The sequence below is a fragment of the Myotis brandtii genome, unplaced genomic scaffold (assembly GCF_000412655.1).
Source record: "Myotis brandtii unplaced genomic scaffold, ASM41265v1 scaffold17, whole genome shotgun sequence".
NCBI lineage: Eukaryota > Metazoa > Chordata > Mammalia > Chiroptera > Vespertilionidae > Myotis > Myotis brandtii.
The window spans coordinates 4,984,727-5,006,810 of record NW_005356259.1 but is presented as its reverse complement, the minus strand read 5'-3'; the positions used below and the strand labels follow the sequence as shown (position 1 = coordinate 5,006,810).

The 22,084-nt window shown below is 36.3% G+C and overlaps 1 pseudogene; it reads left to right on the top strand.

Moving 5' to 3' along the window:
• Nucleotides 1-1,257: 1,257 nt before the first annotated feature.
• LOC102254660 lies at nt 1,258-2,205 on the top strand (annotated as a pseudogene).
• The last annotated feature ends 19,879 nt before the right edge of the window (nt 2,206-22,084 follow it).

The window sequence follows — 22,084 nt, the reverse complement described above, 5'->3', positions numbered from 1 at the left end:
GGGCAGTGATGGCCGCAGGTACATTTGGGGGCGATGAGTAACTGCTATTAAAATTTAAAAAAAATTAATTTCCAGGGGCTGAGTAATATTTTTTTCTGGAAAGGGGGCGGTAGGCCAAATAAGTTTGGGAACCACTGCTCTACATAAACACCTGGAGGACTTTATACATGTAACAGGTTCTGGGATCTCCTGAGATCCAGATTCAGTATGTCAGGGGTGGGGCCTGGACATTTAGTATTTTGAGAGCACTTCCCCAGCCCGCTGGGCTTACCATGCAGGCTTGGGAGCCACCAAACTCTGCTGCTGGGCTCAGAAAAAAACCTCTTTGTTTTGTGCTGGTAATTAATTTTAGGAAAATAACAAGGATTTGCCTACCTTGAATCTCAAAAGCAGGAGTACTTTTTTAAACCAAACTAAATCTTAAAATTGAAGTTTGGTTCTTTTAAAAATCATTTATTCAGACACTGAATTAGTGTTCATTTATAAATCCTTCCTACCAAAGAGCACACGGTGCTTTATAAACATTAACCACAGGAGAAATATGAACCTTGACAAAAACACTGTCAGCGAGATAAAATGTTTTTCGTAGATGAAAAAAGTGTAATTCTGCCTTTCAGATTGTATTTCAAATAATATTTCTTGCCCTAGTGACATATGAATCTGTTTGATGCTTTGTTGGTTATGTGTATTTTATATGCACTTTGATATTCTTTTACACTCCAGCAGTTAAACAGTCTCTTTTCCATATATGTCCTTTCATCTTTACCTTTAAATGGGAAATCACACATTATTTCCATTACTTTACCTTGTACCCCCAGGGGTTCTTAATTTGTTCCCTTTTGATTGTCTCCAACTTTTCTGAGGTGGCTTCCCTGAATTTCAGTTAGACTGTTGTATTGTTGTTGTTGTTTTCTGTTTTTTCTTTTTCCTGTTTTCTCTCACAATCTACTGTAAGTGTTCTGGACTTCAGATACCTGAAGTCTTGGACACGGATCTAACAAAGGAGGTTGTGAGTCGGTCTTTTCACGGCTGGTGGGAGGTGCTGTCACAGGGGCTGCTGATACCCTGCATGGTGGGAGGGAGGTGAGACATGGTGCACCCGAGCAGGCCCGAGGTGGATTCTGTGACTCCCTTTATCCTGCTGCCTCTCGGGTGCATCCTGGGAATATTCTGTGCCTCCTTGAGATGAGGGCTTGTGTCTGTGGGAGAGGTCCCTGTCCTGGTAGATGGATGGACTGTCCTAACTGAACTTTTCCAGAGAAGGACCATGCTGTCTTCTTAGGTAGGGAGCCTCCCATCACAGGACAGAGCTGCCCGGCCTTTAGTGCTTCATCCTTGTCTGAGGAAATGACCAACCAGTACAATATTCTCTTCAAACAAGAGCAAGCCCACAATGATGCCATTTGGTTAATGGCCTGGGGGACAAACAAGAAAGAAAACTCTGAGACAGTAGTCACAGGGTCCCTGAATGACCTGGTAATGGTCTAGAAATGGCGTGATGAGAGGCTGAGCATGCTGTGGAGTCTGGAGGGACATCATTGGGCCCATGGTGTCTGTGGGCATGAGCCACCCCCTGACCACGGCTGCATCCAGTTCTCTCGATGCTCGCATTCCTTTCTGGGACTTGGAGAAGGGCAAACAGATAAAGTCTATCGATGCAGGATGGGTGGATGCCTAGACTTTGGCCTTTTCACCTGATTCCCAGTATCTGGCTACAGGAACACATGTGGGGAAAGGGAACATTTTTGTTGTGGAAAGTGGGAAAAAGGAATATTCTTTGGACATGAGTGGAAAATTCATTCTAAGTATTGCATATAGTCCTGATGGGAAGTATCTGCCCAGTGGGGGCTATAGACAGAATCATCAATATTTTTGATATTGCAACTGGGAATTTACCCTGAGTTCTCACTCTTCATCACTGCTTCAGATGATGGCTACATCAAGATCTATGATGTACAACCTGCCAACTTAGCTGGCACTCTGAGTGACCACACATCCTAGGGGCTGAATGTGGCGTTCTATCCTCACTTTGTTGCCAGTTCATCTGACAAAAGTGTAAACGTCTGGGAGGTTGGAAGGAGGACCTGCAGTCATACTATCAACCACCAGGATCAGGTCCGGGGAGTAAAATACAATGGGAATGGCTGAAAAATTGTGTCTGTTGGAGATGATCAGGAAATTCACATCTATGATTGTCCAATTTAAATGTTGAGGTCTTCCAGGCTAATGCTGCTGAGGGAATGTACAGATTGAACATAACATTCCTTATCTTTCTAGTTTAAAAGAAATATAGCATTTATTATAAGAGAAACTTAAATTTTTTAGATACAACATAAATCTTTTTATGTTTTATTGGAAATGCTGTTCATAGTTTAACAGTGTTCTTTTTTCAGTATAGTTTTTTTAAATTTTATTTTATTGTTTAAAGTATTACACATAGTAGTACATATGTCTCCTTTTTTCCCCATTAACCCCCCCATAGTGTTCTTAATGCAATAAATAAATAATATTTTTAAAAAAGGAGTCTGTTTTATACATCTAAGGTCCCCTCCACTTCTAACAATTTTTATGTACAAATCCATAAGAAGCCGCACCTAGACTTGTCTCCCTTTGTTCTCATTTTTTTTAAAACATTATCCCTATACAATTTACCTACCCTATGTTACACTCTCCTGAAGTCCAGAATGCAGTTTAGGCTGCCTCTTAGAATAATTTCAGAAAATAGCTTTATCTGAAGATTAGTAGTTGACTTCTGGGGGATATTTCTATTGTACACCCACAGCCACACTATACTTATTATCAAAGACTCAATTTTAATGATAGAAATTAATTTACATCTCCCTCTGCTCTTAGGGTCTCAGAATATTTACTATGAATTGGATAAAATAAAGAATAAGCATAGTTCATAATAAAATTTAGCAGAAAATAACTCACTAATATATTTTTATTGCAAGTGCCTAATTTAGCTAGATAAAGCTCTGTGATTAAATGTACCATATGTTGGATTATTCCCTTTTCTTTTTGGTATAATTAGGCATTAAATTTTTGTAAAGCACTTTTTTTAAAATCCCACAACAAAGAATTGATGAGCTGCAAGGGAACAAGAAAAAAGTTACATGGAATTCTAAAAATGCATAGTATCGAAAAATAACAGGGATGACCAATTCCTGCAAATATGTAAGGTGGTATATAGCCATCTTTGTCTGCTGCAACATAATTATAATTTATTATTTCAACATGTGAAACTGCTGTGTGTGTGCGCGTGTTTAATCTGCCTGATAATTTCAGAGGGGAAAAAAGGCTATGAATCCAGTTTAAATAAATACAATTCAATAAGTACAAAACCTGGAGTTTAATTGGAGTAATCTCAATGCCCTTAACTAGTGCACTTATTTTAAAATGCTCCATTAGTCATATTTTAAAAGAAAAAAATCACCATTTCTTGCCTTTTTAAAACATTTTATTGCATTTATTGGGGCAACATTGGTTAATAAAATTCTATAGGTTTCAAATGTACATTCTATAACACACCATCTGTATTGTGTATTCACTATCCAAAGTCAATTCTCTTTCCATCATCATTTATCTCCTCTTTATGCTCTTCTAACCCCGCCCCCCTCCCTTTTCCCTCTGGTATTTTCCATACTGTAATCTGTGTCTGAGTTTGTATTTTTGTTTTTATGTTTTTATGTTAGTTTGTTTGTTTGTTTTTGGCTTAATCCTTTTACCTTTTTCACCCATCCTCCCAACCCTCCTCCTCTCTGACAGCTGTTAGTCTGTTTTCTGTATCTCTGAGTCTGTTTCTATTTTGCTTATTTGTTTATTTTCTTCATTCGATTTCACATATAAGTGGAATCATATGGTATTTTTCTTTCTCTGACTGGCTGATTTCACTTAGCAAAATACTTTCCAGGTCCATCCATGCTATCACAAAAGATAAGATTTCCTTCTTTTTTACACCTGAGTAGTATTCCATTGTGTAAATATGCCACAGCTTTTGTATTTACTTATCTATTGATGGAACTTGCGCTGCTTTGGAAGCTTGCCTACTCCAAATGAACATAGGGGTGCATATATTCTTTCAAATTAGTGTTTTGAGTTTCTTCCCAGAAGTGGAATAGCTTGGTCATAAGGCCGTTTCATGTCTAATTTTTTTAGGTAACTCCATACTGCTTTCCACAGTGGCTGTACCAATCTGCATTCCTACCAACTGTGCACAAAGGTTCCTTTTTCTCCACATACTCACCAATACTGATGTTTGTTGATTTATTAATGATAGCCATCTGACAGGTGTGAGATGATATCTCATTGTGGTTTTAATTTGCATTTCTCTTTGATCATTAGTGATGTTGAGCATATTTTCATATGACTGTTGGCCATGTGTATGTCCTCTTTAGAGAAGTGTCTGTTCAGGTCCTTTACCCATTTTTTAAAAAATTGGGTTGTTTGTTTTCTTGGTGTTGAGTTGTATCAGTTCTTTAAAAATGTTGGAAATTAACCCCTTATCTGATGTATCACTGGTGAATATGTTTTCCATTCAGTGGGTTGTCTTTGATTTTGTTGATGGTTTCCTAAAGAAGAATTCACAATTTAATACAAAATCTGAACTTTCATGTGCAACTATCTAGTAGATATTAGTTGTTGTTGATTCTGTAGTCTTCTTATAAAAACAGAAGTCTGCTTAGTCCCACAAATTTCTTTCAATCTTGACATCTTGAATACTTAAATTTGTTAAAAAGAATGGAAAAGTGAATTATGGTTTTCTGACATGAAATATCATCTAAAAATTCTTGAAAGTGATATTATTAAACATTTATTCCACATTCAACAGTATGAGAATATTAAAATGCAGAGAATTACTAGTTTTAGAACATGTTATTTATGTAATTAATTATATTGATAAAGTTATCTTTTATATAGAGACAAGTGAGTCATTCAATAAATATAAATCTCTGCCAAGTGTTTCTAAATTTTAGGTTTACTTTAGAAATAAATGTCTCATAAAATGTTTTTTAATTCATCATTATCAGAAGAGAATTGACAATACATTTATGAGAGGTGGCGTATATCAGTCAAAAGTCTGACCCTAACGAATACAAGGGCACAGGATAAGAGACAAGAAACCAAAAATGTTCAAATCATAATATGTATCTTTCAAAATAAGAAAGTTTTAGTGCAAGACATGAGCCCCTGGGAATAGCAAGAGACTAACAAGAATATAAATGGTAAGAAGCCTGGAAAGGGAAAGTGTTGATTGTCCTAGTAATTCAAGCTTTATCTTCTTCCAAATTTGCCTAAGGCTGATTCTATTCTTGTTCTTCCAAATAACAACTGAGTCTAGTTTTGTGTATCTTAATTTAAAGCTCACAAAATGAGCCTTTTTAAGCAAGCTCAAAAGAACTTGCCTGGCCATAGTGTCTCAGTGGTTGAGCTTTGACCTATGAACCAGGAGGTCGCAGTTCAATTCCCAGTCAGGGCACATGCAGGCTTGATCCCCAGGGTGTAGCATGCAGGGGGCAGCCAATCAATGATTCTCATCATTGATGTTTCCATCTCTCTCTCTCTCCTCCCTTCCTCTCTGAAATCAATAAAAAAATACATTAAAAAAGAACAGTATTTGGATTGTAGGGTGTGAATAGAGTTTTAGTGTAACTTTTGATTTCTTCCAAAATAAAAAGGTGCATTAGTCACTCTCTTCAGTGTCAACTCCTAACAAAATTAGTGACATAAAAATAAGGGGATAGTAACTGAGTTTACTAGTCCTTGAAAATCCATCTTTCTCCCATGCCCCAAACCAAAATTGCTGAATCGAAGAGAAACACCCTCTGGGCAGCAAGGCTGTGTATGAGCACGGTTTGGAATGCATGCCATTCTATTAGTGCCCTGTGACCAAATTCTTTAATGGTGAAATGCATTCTCCTACTTCACTAGCATCGGCCTTCACTAGTGAAAACAAATATGTCAGACATTATGTATTTCTGATTCCCTAAAAATAAATGCAGAAATTAAAATCCCTGGAGACTTTAGTTCTGAAATGGTACAGATTCAGAAGCCAGATGCTCTGTGGGCTCTTTGAAATAGACAAATGAGCATCAGCCTTAGTTTTCTGAGGACTGATAGTGCAGCCAGTACATGTTTTATTGGCTGTTTTTTTCCAACCTGGATTTTCACAGCAGGACTAGATTAGGTCTTCCTGTGTGCTCTCCCTAATTCATTGCTCTTTCTGCAGATGTTTGCCTCGAATACATTTTGTTTAGTTGTAGGTGGTTTCCTTTTTAACAGTTCAACGATGATATTATAATATTTCCCTGTTGAGATCAAATCAACAAACTATTATTTTAGGAATTCACCTACTCTATAGAACATCATGCATTTCCTAGTATTCCCTGGGAACCAGGGTAATGAATGGGCTGTGAAGTATGTGGGGGATTTTTAAAAAAATCTATCTGAAAGAAATATGAAACAGAAGACAAGAGCATATATATTTCTAGGTATATTTCCAACAGAAAAATAAAGTATGAAGACAAATATGCTTTTGGAACAAGCTGTGTTAAGAATGAGCATATCTATTTTCTAGGAAGTAGTAGATCCTTTCTTGTACCTAAAGCATGTTAAATAATGACTTCTAATGCTGAAGTCCAGCCCAGCTCCTCTATTTCTGTGAAGAACCACATGGACTCTTAGAATAACATTCCCAAACCTAGCAGGAAAGTCAGAAATTTCATTTCCACAGAAACCAAAAATGAAACAATAACTTGAATATGAGTGCCGAGCCACAATTAGAGCAGCAGCATTTTCCCTGTCTGAGAGAAATGGTCACATTGAGTATTCACAGAAACAAATAGAACGGATAAGTGGAGGGGGCAAGGGTCAGGCGTGTCAACAAAGAAATATTCTACAGGAATTTTAAAAGGCAAAATTTGAATGTGTTGACTTTCATATTTATAATTAAAACTGTTTGAACTTTGAGGGGATTTGTTTGAATTTCTAATCATCAGTTTCTTCACCTATAAAATGGGAGTAATAATACTTGCTACCTGCTTCTTAGGTAATTAATGTTCACATCGAGTGCTTACTACATTACAGGCATAATGTGCCTTATACGAATTTACTCAATTCTCACTCTAGGTACTTATTTTGTAGATAATATGCAATAGTTATACGGTGCTTGACACTGTTCTGAGTACTTGGTCTACATTTATAAACATGTCTTTTCTTGAAACAGCCATGAGGTAGATACAGCCATTGTCCTACACTGCAAATGAGGAAACTGAAGCAAAAAGCAGATGGGATAATGCATGTTTGCTAAACTGAAGAATATTATATACAAGTAGGTATACAATTTTATCATCCCTACAGATTAATTAGCTACTTTCTGTATGTGTAATTATATTACTCCTTTCTTCCTATTGCAATTTGGAAGGTAGATTTTTAACTAAAATGGTATTTATTATATGACTTAACAGTTTTTATAAAAGAAATAGTTTATTCTCTCTTTTTATGTTACACTCTACGCATGATAGTAATATTGAAATTTGAGGGCATCTTTAAGTTATCAGATAATGATCATATAATTATGTCTTAACTATTGTTTAAAACTTCTCACAAATTACCAGAATTAATTCTAGTCGGTGCTGAAAAGCAGAAGCTCATCTTGGTTCTATATCTAACTGAATACTTAGCTAGGAGTGGTTCACTGGTTTCTGTTTTTAGCCAATAGTCCTTAAGTGTTGTAGGATTTGAAGTTCAATGTTAACCATCTATACTGCCATTGTGATAGTGTGGTCAGAGTTCTTACATTGTACTCATTACTGTTGAGTAATATTTCCAAAGCAAAAGGAGCATGATCATCTAAAGTTGGGAAAATAGGTGCACATTCAGAACTATGGAAATGTAATTTAAGCAAGACAATTTTTAGGACATGTCTTTATCTTAGTAAAGGTTGCAAACAAGTATTTGTATACTTTGATAACTTCACATCACTGAATATTGGAAAAGGAAATTAGCAGATTATCCCTAGCTATATTCTTAGAGCTGGATTTAAGAGGTATGACATCATCTGTCTGCTTTATGCATCTAACTTACTACTTCGCACAAGTTAAAGCCAAAATTACTAGAAACATTGTGTAAATTTTTGTTGGCTTCTTTTATGTTGAGAGTGAGAACTGTATGTACTGATTATACCCAATTTATCATGATCATTTGTCTAGATTATCATAGAGGAAGGAAATTTGAAAAAAAATTGTTTTAGCAATAGTTTATTTTCACTACTTGTTCACTTATCAGAACAAAACTTCAAAAGCCTTTTATAAAGTGAGTAAGGCATGGTGTCACCTGAGATGTGTGAAGCATGGCATGTGGAAATGAAGCTCATAGTAGTGTCAGCAAAAGTGTCACTTGTCAAAAAGCAAGAAGGGCAGGCACTGTGGCTAACATGCTACCTGTTTATTGTATGGAAAACTTTCCAACCTTTGTGCTGGCGGATCAGAGACCATGACTGAGATGATCAAGACATTTTCAAGTTGGGAACAACTTAAAGGATGCTAGATAGGAGGTAAAACTGAAGAGCTAGAACTGCCATGATTAATGGTAGAGTGTCAGGGTAAGTAAAATAAGAGGAACTCCAGATCTTTAGACTTGCTTTAAAATTATGTTCTGGTAAGTGCCTATACTTTTAAGACTAAACTCACATGTTGACATCATTATTAGCCTGGTGCATGAAAATTCATGCACTGGAGTGGGGGTCCCTCAGTCCGGCCTGCCCCCTCTCACAGTCCTGGATCCCTCATGGGCAGGAGGCAACCCGGCGATCAGGGGAAGGTGATGCCCCATCACACCTCTGCTGCTGTCACTGCCGGCAGCACAGGCCTTGGCTGGCCCTGGTTACCTGAGCCTTGGGCGGCCCTGAGCGGCTGGGCAGCCAACATCTGAGGCTTTCTTGCACCTTGGGCCAGCCCTGGGTGGCTAGGCAGCCCCATCTGAGGCTTGCCTGTGCCTCAGGCCGGCCCTGGGCTGCTGGGGGGCTGTGGGGACTGGGGCACTCCTGAGGCCTTGCCGCATGCATGCCACCCTGGCGGGGCTGAGGGGACTGGGCACCTTCATCTAGTGTCTGTGGGCATGGCCGTCTTTGAGGGTGGAAAAGTCAATTAGCATATTCTCTCCTTATTGGCTGTGGGCACCACCATCTTTGAGGAAGGGCAGTCATTAGCATATTCCCTCCTTATTGGCTGTGGGCACCACCATCTTTGAGGGAGGGCAGTCATTAGCATATTCCCTCCTTATTGGCTGTGGGCACCACCATCTTTGAGGGGGGCAGTCAATTAGCATATTCCCTCTTTATTGGCTGTGGGCACTGCCATCTTTGTGATGGTGTGAGGGTCAATTAGCATATCCCCTCTTTATTAGATAAGATTGTTATTATTACACACATACAAACATACACTCACACACATGCACAGTCACAAGAAATATTCTCCTTTTTCAGGCCTTCAGCACGCCTGTCTTTGCGTGCTCTTCCCAGATAGGTATCTCATGACCCAGGCATGCAGCCTCAAGGATGTAGCTTCAGTTTAGAAGCATTATTCCTATTAAAAAACTCCAAAGTTAGAATTGGTCTCTCAATCAGCTTTAATAATAGAAATTTATTTTTAATATGAGCCAAACTCATATATTAGAAAAGAAAAGTAAGTTTTGATAATACACAAATTATGAGAGATTGCAAGACACCAGTGTATAAATATAAACATCAACAATCACAAAATTCATGTAACAGAACAGATACATGAAGTAGGGAATAAAAGAAGAAAATGTTGCGAAAGTTGCCACATGAAAGCTTATTTCTAGTTAATCTTCAATAGTGTCAGTACTGACTGTAATTAAAGTCAAGATGTATATGCTCACTTTGGGAATCATGACTGTGAGAAAATTTTTATTTCATTTTGTAGCTTTTGTGCCCAACCAACATGTGTGTAGTAAAGAGCCAGAAGAGTATTGACCCTATCATCAAGATAACATAGGTGAAATAAGAAAGACTAATAATATCCAACTGCATAGAAGTACTATATTATGTATTACATATGAGGCTTTGTATAAGTATTGAGAATATAGTTATCATGCAAAGCTGGAATTTATTTATTTATTTATTTATTTATAATCCTCAGCTGAGGATATTTTTCCATTGATTTTTAGAGAGAGTGGGAGAGAAGGAAAGACAGAGAGAAATATCGATGTGAGAAAAACACATTGATTGGTTGCCTCCTGCACGCCCCCACCCCCCACACCAGGGTCTGGGTGGGGGAGAAGCCTGCAACCGAGGTACGTACCCTTGACTGGAATCGACCCCGGGACCCTTTAGTCTCCAGTCTGACACTCTATCCACTGGGCCAAGCTGTCTAGGGCCAATGCTGGAATTTTTTAGATAATGGAACTTCAGCTTCAAACGAGATGTTAAGAATTTATGTGAATATTGGCATCCCTTTCATATCTGAGAAACAAAAACATGAACAAAGCCACAAAGAAGTCAGTCTTGGGATGGTCAGTAGTGGGGTAGCAAAAAGCTGGCAATTCTGGAGTTGAAATTTCATTTTGGATAATAGTGAAAGCAATATTATTTGGACATCTGCCTTAATTATTGAGTTAAATACGGTACATTAAAATGATTGGCTCTTGAGCAAACAAATGATAAACATAGGCCTAAAGGAACATTAAAATAAAAATGGTGTGCATCATTATTTGGGGAAGTAATGAGAGAAATTACTATTATAGAATATAATATTCAAATTAATATAAGAAATTAATTTGGCCATGAAGGAGATGTTTTATTAATTCATAACCAAGGTGCTGGAGATTTCGACCAGTTGAAATGGCAAACAGGGTATAGACATTTGAAAGGAAAAACTGGAGGGACTTGGTAACTTTTTGCAGGGTCAAATACATGAAAATTTATTAAGACAAGAGTCATATCTTCTTGTTTTCTATATTACCAGTATCCAACACATTATCCGGAACATGGAAATTATTTGATTAATGTTATACCTGATGAAGATAATACAAGACAGGAAAATGAAAGAGTTGAAATAAGGATCCAAGTTTTTGAGAGACTGTCATAAAAACTGGGAATTTGAGAAGGAAGGAAAATTATAATTATAGGGACTTAGGGTTTGTGTTGTTGATGAATTAATCTTGGCTGTTCATTTCTACTAGATGCTTTTTATTGGAAAACCTAGAAACATTCAGAAACTGATTAAGGCACTGGGAAATTGTTAGTATTGATTCTATAACTAAATCTAAGAACTTCATATACTTAATAATGTCATCGCCAACAATTAAAATAGAGGTTATTTACATTGAATAAAATATCTTAGAATAATCTCATAATTTTTATGTGATTAAACAAACCATGTCATTTCTTTGATCTCTAGGGACCAGCATGGTAGGAGAACAATATACAAAATAGATCAAATATTAAGAATAACTGGAGCTCTGGCTGGTTTGGCTCAGTGGATAGAGCATCAGCCTATGGAATGAAGGGTCCCAGGTTTGATTCTGGTCAAAGGCACATGCCCAGGTTGCGGGCTCTATCCCCAGTAGGGGGCATGCAGGAGGCAGCCATTCAATGATTCTCTATCATCATTGATGTTTCTATCTCTCTCCCTCCCTCTCCCTTCCTGCCTGAAATCAATAAAAATATATATTATATGAAAAAAGAATAACTGGAAAATACATCCTAGAATTTTAAAATAATATTCTATAATATTGATTATGGCTCATAATCTGAAGTTCAAATTGGAGACCCTGAGTGAAGTCATGAAAAGTTGTGCTGTTTTGACTTTTTAATGCTGAAATCATTAATCGTGAGGTCAGAATTACCTTGTTTTTCACTACTATTCTCATATTTTAAGACTTTGGGTGAGTTTTTATATTCTAGTTCTATTTTTAAGCACTACACACACTATGAATATATAAACACTATACAATTATAATTAGCATGGTCTCAGAGGAAAGAATATTTCAAGTTCTATTAATAGAACAGAGATAAACATATTCTTTTGAGGAGCTTATGGATTTTAAAGATTATATTTCCCTTTTTGTAGAAATAAAAAAATAGATATGCAGAAGTTAAATGACTTGCAAAAATTGTCTAGCAAGTCAGTGACAAAACAAGAAATCAGCCTCCAATGTTTAGAATCCTACATGCAACACAAAATCTCCTGGATCACACCATTTCTCCACAATGGCATTACAAATTTTTTTTTGAATTGTTGTAAGCCAGCACATGTGATTGGCTTTCATTGTCAGAAATAAAAAACCTGGTACAAGCCAAATGACCATAAAAGACCTTCTAAAATCTTCTAAAAATAGCCTCTGAGGCTATAGATGATGCCAAATGTATTCCAGGAAAATTAAAGCTAATCTCTGTGTTTGCCTTTGTAAATCTGCTTGCTTCCACACAGCAGAGTGTCAGAGGGGCATTTAAACAAACCAAGCCCTGCTTAGAGTTCATACACATTCCTAAAATTCAAGAATCATTCTCATCTTCCCCTCCTTTTCATGAACTTTCTGATAGTGCTGTAAGAACCACGCTCACTAGAACTGCAGGCTCTTGTAATAATTGAAATTAAACATTAGGTTACACGTTAGGCTGTTTGGTCCGTTTGCTTAAACTGTTATTACTATGGAAATAGCCATTACATCCTGGTAATAATGTGACTGTTGCCTATGGATCTAGAATTATAATAAAGAACTAAACATGTATCTTCATCTACTCACTAGATTTCCTCCTTGTATTCTGATAGCCTTCCTTCGGTACAGATAACACTCCTGAGACCAAACAGTCCTCCCACTTGTTTCACAGCCCCTACAACACAGCAGAGGTTCAGTAGGGCAATTGCTAAGGAAGTCATCTTTTGGAAGATTCCATCCTCATGAGGATTGTGTCCCAGGCCCTTGTGTGACAGTATATATTCTGTATGCAGCTTTAACCTCTCTGAGTCTGTTTTCTAATCTGTAAAACAGAGAGAATGATATCACCTGTGTGGAGTTTTTTTAGGAGAACTATAGGAAAACATGTATACAAACTCTTTGCCTAGTACATAGTGCTTAACAAGTGGTAAATGGTAGAGATTGAAATCCCAACTATAAGAATTACTCTTTCAAGGAACTAGAAACAGTGGGAACTCAGGTTAGGAATGTGTATCAGTTTTCTAGGGCTGCCATAACAATTCCCAAATAATGAGTGGCTGAAACAGTGGAAATTTATTTTCTCACAGTTCTGAGGTTGGACATCCAAGATTATTAAGACATTGGTAGCCATAGTTTCTCTCAATGCCTCTCCTTGGCTTGCAGATGGCAGTCTTCTCAGTGTGTCCTCACATGGCTTTTTTTGGTGTACACATATCCCTGGTGTCTCTTTCTCTTCTTATAAGAACACCAATCATAATGGATTATGGCTCTACTCTTTTGACCTCATTTAACATTAATTACCTCTAAATGCAGTCACATTGGAGTTAGGGTGTTGATATATGATATTGACGTGGAGGGAGGGTGTCATAATTCAGTCCATAACAGGATGTCATGGTTAAAATAATAATTTTTTGTAAAAGTGGAATAGAGGACGTTGGAATAAGTATACTTTGCTTTCCTATAATACTCTTGCATTCATACTTCAGGAATTTTGGAAAAAAATTGTCTCAACTTTACCTTGAAATAGAATTACCTTGAAATAGATTTGGGGTTAGAACATTGGATGGTTCAATTGCATTGGATGGAAAGGAAATATAATCCTGAGGAAGAGGTTCTCAAATATTGAGTACAAGAGTCAACTAGGTAGCTTATTTAAATGGCAGAGTCTTGGGTACCAGCCAGAAAATCTGATTTATTGAGTCTGGGTTAGTTTCTTGTTGCTACTGTAAAAAATTACCACAAACTTAGTGCCTTAAAATGACAAATTTATGATCATACAGTTCTGGAGGTCACAAATGTGAAATGGATCATATGGGATAAAAAAAATGTCAGTAGAGTTGTATTCCTTCTGGAAACCCCAAGGGAAAATCCATTTCCATGCCTTTTCTGGATTCTGAAAGCCACCTATATTTTTTGGATCTTGGTCCCTTCTTCCATCTTCAAAACACATAACTTCAATCTCTGCTTCCACCATCATATCTCCTGGTATCTCTCTTTTAAAGATCCTATGATTATATTTGACCTACCCAGATAATCCATGATACTCTTCCCATCTCAATATCCTTAATTTAATTGTAACTGTGATGTCCTTTCTATTCTGTAAGGTAAAAGATTCACAGATTGCTGGGATTAGGACATAGACATATTTGGGAGAGTCATTATTTGGTCTATCATAGGGTCTAAGAATACACGTTTTATATAGGTAACCTAACTGATTTTCATTACTGGTGGACACCCAGCATGGGAGCTGAAGGCATTATAAAGTCATCAAGTCTAGTGAAGAGGTGGCGTGAGCCAAGGTGGGGCAAGTATTTTTACTCCAACCTTCTTATTCTTCTCATTCTCATTACTCCTGCCTTGTGCACATGTCCATGTAAGGCAACATGGCATGCCTTGCGAAGGACACAAAGACTTAACTTTTCCTTTTTACTCCATTATTTTCATCATAAACCTTACCGTATAAGAAGTGAAATGAGTAGCATCACTAACAGAATGTGACCACTGATCTTAGAATTATTCACTCAAACTACTTTTAAAAAATCCAAAATGTAAGAGCTCAGTCTCTATAAGGGTATTCCAAAGAGGTAATATTTGTCATTAGTAGGTTTGAACAAGTGACAGGATTTATTTAGAAGAAATTCTTCCCTGGGCTAAAAGAACACATTTACTAAAGACTAAGAAGAGGCAAACGGGGTTATTTCGGCCGAAGATGAGAAATTCAATTAGGCTGAACATGAAGAGGGTGGGCAAAAGTAGGTTTACAGTGGTGAGTATGTGAAATAGAATTTATTCTTTTATTATTTATTAATTTTTGTATTATTTATTTGTGTTACAACTGTTAACCTGCTTCTGCTCACCCCTGTATGGGAGAGGAGATGCTGTGTCCTTCCGTGTTCACTGTGGATTCCTGCCTTAGCTCCTCATCACAACCAACATAACATGCTGGCAAATGTGGCTCATGGAAATAAGGTAGCTTCAACAACAGCTCTTGGTTTGTCAGGAAGAGTGTCTTGATAAGAAATAGGTTTCTTAACCTAAGGTAGTTGGTCGCCTGAGTGCAGTTTTTACCTTATACATAAGAATTGAAGGGAAATAGGAAAGAAAGTAAATATGAGACATTTGGAAATATGTCTATCCCTCTGCTAAATTTAAATGTTAAGAATAAGACCACATACAAAGGCTTGGTAGAGAGTAGTCTTCAGGTGGGGAATGGAGAGAAAAGGATGAGAGCAGCTAAACAGCAACAAGTAGAGAACAAAGAGGAGGGCTCTGGGGTATAATTCACTATTTTCTCAAAAAAAAATGTTTCTTCCATTCTGTAAACACAGTACCCTTTGACTCGTGTGTGTTATAAATATTTATTGGGGTAGCATGCATGAGTTTGTGTTGCTTCTGTGTATCAGTGACTAAATATTTTTGAGAGCCTCTTCTTTTGATATGAAGGATCAAGAAACAAACAAAAAAATTTGACATATTTCCATTTGTAACACACCTCCTGCTATATTACAGATTATCAGACAATTGATACTTGTTTCAAAATGATATTAAGAAATGTCTCCAAAAACTAAACCCATTTCCCTGATATTGTTTTCTTTCTATAGTTTTCACTATCACACTTAATTCTATTTAGAATGCTGCTGAAACCCTTTTTGGTCCTGTTCCTTTCAGCCAGTTTATAAGTAACTCACATCCCTAATCACAATTGCCTGGTGATAGTGAGCTCTTAGATACTTTCCAAACGGAACTTTTCTTCAAAAATAAGACTTCAAAATTATATTTTAAAAATGGCCTGGCTGGTGTTGCTCAGTGGTTGAGCATGGGCCTATGAACCAATAGGTCATGGTTTGATTCCTGGTCAGGGCACATGGCCTGGTTGTAGGCTCGATCCCCAGTGTGGGGTGTGCAGGAGGCAGCCAATAAATGATTCCCTCTTGTTGATGTTTCTATCTCTTTCTCCCTTTCCCTTCTTCTCTGAAATCAACAAAACTATAAAAATTTTAAAAAATTAACTAAAAATATTTTTAACAAGAAATTATGTCACCCTTTGTTGTCTGTTCTTACTTTCTCCCAATCCTAACATTATCCATCTCAAAAATATTTATGCAATTTTAGTTTTCCATTAAGAAGTCATGGCTAATTGAACGCTTTATTTATTACAACAACAGGGTATTGTATTTTTCTCTGGGAACTAGCCAATGCCAAATCCTTCTATTGAAAATGTTTATTATTTTATGCTGTTAGCAACATTTTGTTTACAAATATTTCTTCCTACTTGGCATCTAATTATATTTGGTTTCAGATATTCTAATACTTTCTACCTGTTTGCTTGATTTAAATCTTAATATTGATGATTGCAAAAACACTATGAAAACAGTGGAAACATACAACGCTTTGGTTATTTTAAATTGTGTTGCCATAATTGGATTTTGCAATCATCAGAAGGATGATAACTTTTTTTTTCCTACTTAACATGTGCAATATAGAGAAGGTTGGTGAGAATTGTTTTAAAGTTTAATATATAATTGCCAGTTGATGCACTGTGAAGTTTTCAGCTGAGACAAATTTTACCAATTTCCTAAAAGACATCTAAGTTAAAATAGAAAGCATGAGCAAGCAAAAACCACTCTCTTAAGTTCCTAGATGGCATTAAAGAGTGTAGCAAATTCAGGAGCAAAAAGTGTTCTACTATAAAAATGGAAAATTGATTTATTATTACTAAAGAGGGTTTAGTGAGAAACCTGTGGACAAATCACAAAGGTCTATTTTAGGTTTTATTTTAATTTTCTCTTATGTTTATTAATCTATCAACTAATAACTGGGCATCACACTAAAACTTCAGGTTGGTTCTGTGTTTTGATTCATAACAAAGTAAATGCCTGTAGGACCTCTAACACATCAGTGCTTCACTTTTAATATATTTGCTTGCCAGTTAGTTTGGCATTTCACAATGTAAAAAAGATAGCAAAAATAATTATTTATTTTCCTCAAAGCAACTAATTGTATCAGTTATGTAAATGCATTTTTTACAGTAAGAATTTGCAATCGAAAGACATCTTAATAGACTAAGATGTACTCAATTGTCACTGATTTATCATTATGAATGTAGTATAGTACAGGAAGAATCATGTACTTCCTTGTCTTGGGCTAATAATTTAAACATGAAAGTATAATAATATATGAATTATACTATAGATGCAATGGAAGAGCAGATGAAGTTTTGAGACTCTAGAAGAATAAAAGTTTCCAAGTTATTAAGAAAATGATGACGGACGATTTAGTTGTCATAGTGTTCCCAGTGATACAAGCATGGGGCACACAAAAGAGCCTGATTATAGCACTTAGTTACATGGTCGCTTTTTGATAGGTATGCTGCCTGAATCCTATCTGAGTATGTGCTATTTGAAAGAGTTGTAGCACTAATTATAGCAGTAATTCTGTGATTGAAAAAATGTTTTTACATGCTTTTTATCTTTATATTTGGTATTATACTATGGGATACAATGGATTTCAGTGGACTACTAATGTAGTTAAATTGAAAATAATTTAATATAGATAATGACAATGACTTACAGAATATATCAATATGGAATATATAAATACACTTTTCTATTAAAAAGCCAGTGCAAGTGATCTCACTTCTGCAAGAAATAACCACTTATCACATTAAAGTAATATTCTTAACTTGAATTTTAGTAAGTTTTTAAGTTTTATTTGTATTTAATTTGTATCTTTTTTGTGGTTTGTAGTCATAAAAGTTATATAAAGCTAGAAGAAAAGGAATTAATATATGGTTTTACATTCACATATGCTTAAGTTGCATTATAATAAGTATAACTTAAGTGAGCCCTACAGACTTATGAGTATTTCTCTATTTGAAAGGGTCTGGCTATTACTCAAGCTTGAAAAATTCTAGCATAGACATTTTAATAGAAAGGAACAGAATTTAACTTGATTTTTATCAAAGTTAAATATCCAATTTAAATTCAAGAGTTTAAAATAATTCTTCTATGTATGTCATCAGAGGGTGCAAGTTAAAACAACAATGAAATATTATTACATGCCTATGAGAATGCCTGTAATTCGGAACACTGGCAACACCAAATGCTTGTGAGGTTGTAAAGCAGCAGGAACGCTCATACATCACTAGTGGGAATGCAAAATAGTGCAGTCACTTTGGAAGAGAGTTTGGCAGTTTCTTACAAAACGAAACATACTTTTACCATATGATGCAGTAATCATGCTCCTTGGTATTTACCCAAAGTAGTTGAAAACTTATGTTCGCACAAAAACTTACACACAGATATTTATAGCAGCTTTATTCATAATTGCCAAAATTTGGCGGCAACCAAGATGTCCTTTAGTAGGCTATTTATAGCAGCTTTATTCATAATTGCCAAAATTTGGTGGCAACCAAGATGCCCTTTAGTAGGTGAATGGATAAATAAACTGTGGTACATCAAGGCAATGGAAATTATTCACCACTAAAAAGAAATGAGCTATCAAGGCATGAAAAGACATAGAGAAACCTTAAGTGCATATTACTAAGTGAAAGAAATCAATCTTAAAAGGCTACATACTATATGATTCTAACTATATGACTATCTGGAAAAAGCAAAACCAGGGACACAATGAAAAGATCAATGGTTGCCAGGGATGGTGAGGTAGAGACGGCTAGGCAGAGTGCAGAGGATGTTTAGGGCAGTGAAAATACTTTGTATGGTACTATAGTGATGATATATGGCAGTGTATATTTGTCTAAACTCACAGAATTTACACCACCAAGAACCAACCTTAAGGTAAACTATGGACTTTAGGCGATTACGATGTGTTAATATAAGTTCACCCTTCGGTGAAAAATGTGCTGTTCTGATGATTGACGTTGTAAGGGGGTGGCTTGGCATGTGGGGGGCCAAAGGCATATTGGAAATCTCTGTGCCTTCCTCTCAATTTTGTTGTAAACTTAAGACTGTTCTATAAAATAAGGTCTTTTTAAAATTCAATCATTCTAAAACAAGGGATATGCTACAATACTCTTGTCATATAAGCAATTTTTCCATTAATCCAGGTTTCATAAATTTTATGGAGAGGAAGCAATAAATGTGATGAAAATAGCACACAATTTTGAGTCCTAAAACCCAGGTTCAGATTCAGACTCTGACATTTCTCAGTTTGATTGAAGCTCAATAGCCTCTTCTGTAAAATGCAGATAACATTTAAAGTTTTTATGGGAAATGATTGCAAGGAATATCACATGAAATACTAAATGCCAAATACTCAATGACGAATGAAGCATGCTCCAGATACACATTAGTATTTATAATGTCCTCGGAGTTTGTTTGTCAAAAGTGGGGAAAGTTTATGCAGATTCATTCACATTTTCCTATCCAGTCCTTCTTGGGGCAATAGTAAGTGTTTATAGATATAGATGAAACCTGTGTTAATTCACACTTGCAATTATCCTTCAGTCTCATAACACTAACAAACCAGATGAGTCTCTCAGCCCAGAACAGAGGAGTTGGAAGGAGGAGAAATATGAACATCAGTGATATGGGAACTAGAAGGTGTTTAGTTCCGTGCTTTTTGGAAATCCTTCAAATGTACTTCTTCACAAACTATCTTCTCTATGATCTTTTATCTCTTCCTACTATACTGGCTAGTTCTTCCTTTCACATTACCTTTCCTACATCTTTAATTAATCACTTATCAACTTTCATGGTGACTAGCCAAGTACATATTCCACAATCCTCATCACTACTTACTTCTATGAATATATCTTAAATGAATTAATGAATGATTGATTTTAGGACTAGCACTATGGAACCCAAATGGTACCCAAGTCACCTTTTAGTTTGGATAAGTTAATTAACTTGTTTGACCTTCTACCTCCTTTACATTTTGGTTTTATTTTGAAAATCTCATACATAGATAGTGCTTGGCACAGTCTACAGCACTTTGTGAATGAAAGTTGTGGTTAAAAATTAGTTTATTATAATGATAGCTAGCTACTTTTGAGAACTTCACATCCATTAATTCATTTGTTCCTCACCACAACCCAATGAAGTAGGTACTCTTATGTATGTATCTTATTTTACATATGAACAATCTGGTGTGTAGAGAAGTGAAGTATCTTAATGAAACTGACAGAGCATATTAGCAATGAGACCAGGATGTCTGAATCCAAAGCCTGCACTCCGCTGGACTGCCTTTCAGTTATCACTCATCTTGTTACTGTAAACCTACCTGTACTGGGCCACTGCTAACACCTAGCATATCCATGTGAAAATTAGAGAAAGGCTTTCATTCCTAAAGACACTTAACTCTCAACTCTCAATGTTGGAAAACTACTAAAATAACATATACAAACGTGATGTCTGTGGTGTGAGTGGCATCTCTTTAGTTGTGAAATCCTTGTGTAATGCACAAATGATACAGTCAATTGTAGAGACACTGGACTTGCAAAAGAGAAGACTGAATAATTCTTTTTCTTCAAGTTTCTTATATACCAGTAATACTAGAGGCCCGATGCACGAAATTCATGCAAGAGTAGGCCTTCCTTCCCCTAGCTGCTGGCACCGCCTGCCCTCTGGCACCCAGGACCTGGGTTTCCCTCACAACCCTGGCTTCATCGGTAGGTTATCCGGAAGAAAGTCCATCTAATTAGCATATTAGGCTTTTATTATTATAGATTCTTATTAGAAACTAGAGGCCCGGTGCACGAAATTTGTGCGCGGGTATGGTCCCCAGGCCTGGCCTGACATCAGGGCCATCTTCCCCAACTGCAGGCAGCTGGCCCGCCACCCACCGCCACCCACCCCTGGTTCCCAGTTCGCCATTGGGCAATCAGAGCCTGCTGGCTGGGTGGAAGGGATCAAAATGTTGGCCAGCAGGCCTCGATCAGGTGATCGGGGCCTGGGTGCTGGGGGCAGCTCCTGCATTGAGCGTCTGCCCCTTGGTATCAGTGCATGTCATAGTGACTGGTCTTACCACCGTTCAGTCCATTTGCATATTACCCTTTTATTATATAGGATCGTTACCAGGAAAAGGCAAAAGTAATTAAGAGCCCTCAAAGTCAATTACAAATATTTTCCCAATATGAAAAAGAAATTATGCAAGTACATAACTATGAGACTAATTCTAAAAGTAGTACAAATGTGTAAATTGCATGATTATGGCAGAGATATGTCAGTTAATTTGGCAATGAAACTAGTCCAGTGCAGCTTTACAAGTAATGTGCAGCATTCCATTTCTGACACCCAGAAAGATTTTTATTTCATGCCTTTATCTTTTTGCTCTGAAGTATTCTTTATCATTATGACTAAGTTCACATAGCCTTTGCTTTATGGATTTTTTATTCAACACTCGTATATCTTTGATCTTTTACAAGTCTATCATTTTGCTTCTTTAAAGTTCTACGACCTACTCTGCTAAAGCAGTGGGACTCGTTTATGGCAAATATTGTATTTAAGGCATCATTGTTGAAATCACTATCATTATAATAGACTCTTACTGCCTTCTGTAACTACTAAGCAAATGTAAACTAGCTCATTTTAAGGGTCAGTTATAATAAATATTACAATTCATCATAGATTACTATATTTTGTAAATAAAGATTAAGATTAAATGTAGACAGATTTTATAGTCCTGAAAGTAGTATTACATTTTTAACCAGAGTGCTGAAAGCATGGATAGTTAACCATACCTGGAATGCTATATTTGACATTATGAATAAATGTACTGACACAAGAGCATTAACTTTAAATGCAATTACAAATAAAATTGAATAAAATCACCTTTAACATGTATAAGATTTTTCTTAAAATCCCAAGTTTAATTAATGTGTCCTTGTATTTATTTTATTTATTTTTTAAAATATATTTTATTGATTTTTTACAGAGAGGAAGGG